Source organism: Hemibagrus wyckioides, linkage group LG20 (assembly GCF_019097595.1).
Source record: "Hemibagrus wyckioides isolate EC202008001 linkage group LG20, SWU_Hwy_1.0, whole genome shotgun sequence".
In the NCBI taxonomy this organism is placed as follows: Eukaryota; Metazoa; Chordata; class Actinopteri; order Siluriformes; family Bagridae; genus Hemibagrus; species Hemibagrus wyckioides.
In genome coordinates, this window is record NC_080729.1 from 1,851,917 (window position 1) to 1,854,715 (window position 2,799).

Sequence of the window (2,799 nt, forward strand, 5' to 3'; positions counted from 1 at the left end):
TAAAAACCTTCTTCAGGAAGTGATTTAAGTGAAAACCAGCAGTTTCTCTAAATGACTACAAATTAGAGCACAGACGTAGCTTTTTCTTGGGAAAGTAACTGCGACGTATTTCTAATGCTAAACGTCTCCGCTCCATCTGAATCCACCTTGTCCTCATACACACACACTTCCTGCCTTTTTCCGCCCAAACGCTTGCCAGTTTTCCAATTAAAGATTTTTCCACATGTAGTTTGTATTCAGTGTGAACGGATCCTCGCTCGGCTCTCTGCTCTGAAGTCTCTGCGTGAACTGGAATTCTGATCAGAGACGCATTTACGCATTCCATGCGCTTGTTCTAAATGAGCCTTCGCCTTATTTCTGCTGCACGCTACGCCAATGCAGGAGCGGGGAAACGTGAGGTTTGATCCAGAGAAGGTTCTCAAAGATCCAGACGAGCTTCAAGAGACATTTAATACTGTTTCAAGTAAAACTTTACCATAATAATAATAATAATAATAATAATAATAATAATAATAATAATAATAATTATTATTATTATTATTATTATTATTATTATTATTATTATTATTATTATTATTATTACTATTTCTGTTGTTTTTGTAGTTGTTGTCATTATTTTATTATTATTATTTTATTTTTTTGATTTATTTTTGTTATTATTATTATTATTATTATTATTATTATTATTATTATTATCACAATAGGACATTGTTATTGTTATTGCTAACGTAATGGAAGACGTTGTTGCTAACACTGGAATCAAAGTCCCAGAATGCAATGCAGCTAAACAGCACAATCAAAGAGACTAATGAAATTTCAAGCGCGACGAAAAGACTAAAGTGCTGCTGCGCTATCTTTATGTAAAGAAGAAACAACGGTTAAATCGTATTAGCTCTGATATCAGCAGGCAGAACGGCATTCTGGGTAATGTAGGCCAAAAAAAAAAGTTTTAAAGACCATTCCGCTCACGTAATGGAATTTAGCTCTTTCAGGAGCGAGCGGTTTTTGTGTGTGTGAGTAATCCATAAGCACGCCGCAGCCCCGTCCTCTTCCTGTGTACGGACCATTAGCGATGATCCAGTGGCTGTACGCGGCGTAATTACAGCTCTAAACTAGCCGAGCCGCTGATGGAGGACGTTAATGGTGCAGCGATGACATGTCGCCTTCTCCTGCTCTTATTTATGCGTGTGGGCTTAAAGCTTTAACCAGCAAAGTGTGTTATTTCCTCTATTCGCTATCAGCGGCGGCGTGTGTGGGAATCCCTGCCACTGATTAACCTCTGAGCAGATGGTGGTGTGTGTGTGTGTGTGTGTGATACTCCTCCTCCCCACACAGCAGAAATGCTCTTTGTATCAGTGTGTGTTGGAGTAAAGCCACAGGTTCAGCTCGCTTCATTAAAGAGACAACTGAGAGCTCGTGGGCAGAAACACCAGATCATATACAAGCTGCTGGTGGAAACACACCGAAGCCTTTGATCTCTGTTCAACCTCACACACAAACACACACTTTCACTCACAAATACTCTCATTCACACACGCACACACACATACACACACACTCACTCACACACACCTTCACTCACACATACACACACACAGAGTTTATACACTATTACATCAGAGCGCTGTTGAATTCTGGATTCTGATTGGTTGGAAGGTTTTGATTCATTTCCTACTGCAGCAAATCACAGGTTTATATTAACTCACTCATTCTAATAGAACGATAGATTCTAATCGTTTCTATAGCAACAGCCCATTCTCAGGTGTGTCTGTGGAAGGAGTCTCCAGTGTGAGTGTGTTTAACAGTCAGAGGTAAAGCTGTGACACATTATTGTGAGAACTTTTTTATAGCTGCTATAAAATAAAGGAAAAGAGGAAGGAACTGGTTTCTACGACGCTCCGCTACACTAGACGTAACTATTAACGGATAAAAACTATAAAGCATCTTTCCTTGTCTAATAATGCTGTTCATTTTCATTTTATTTTATATTCATCAGTTTGCTAAGGATTATTTTTTTATTTATAAAATACAGACACAATGTTTTTTGTCCATTTCTATGTACAGTTAATGTCTTAGAATGTTCTTGTAACAGGTTTAAGATATAAATCTGATTCATAGGGAAGCTATTATTATTATTATTTTTATTTTTATTATTATTATTATTATTATTATTATTATTATTATTATTATTGTTGTTGTTGTTGTTGTTATTATTATTATTATTATTATTATTATTGTTATTATTATTATTATGGGATGCTTTTATTTTTGTAATGATTCTTTTTTAAACAGGTTTTTCCCTCAGGAGACATCATAACATCTCTGTTTTTGAGACCAAGAAGTAGAAGCTGGTCTGAACGAAGAGTTTCTCATCACGTAAACAGAGCATGGCACGAGCCTCTGAAAGAAAACGTGTGACGCTTCCGCCATCCAAACCCGCCCAAAACACGCTAATGCAAAGCGACGTCAATGTCAAAAAAGGAGTTTGTGATGGCGAGTCAGTGGGGGATTGCAGACAAACTCGCAGCAGATGGGAACGTCATTAGAATAAGGGTGTTTGAAAGACAATCCAGACAATACGGTTTAGAAAGAGGAGGAAAAAAAATCAAACCCGGCCCGTGCTTATGAGGAGGCGATGCAGAAACATATTAAAGAATGTAATTTTACCTCAGTGCCTGACGCATCAAATAAGATCTGACAGGCCCGATTAATTCTTCTGGTAGACTGAGACGCATCCGGAGCGGGATGTGATTGGGATCCTTTAGGGAATGAAAAGAGCTCGGAGTCTAAGAGACACGT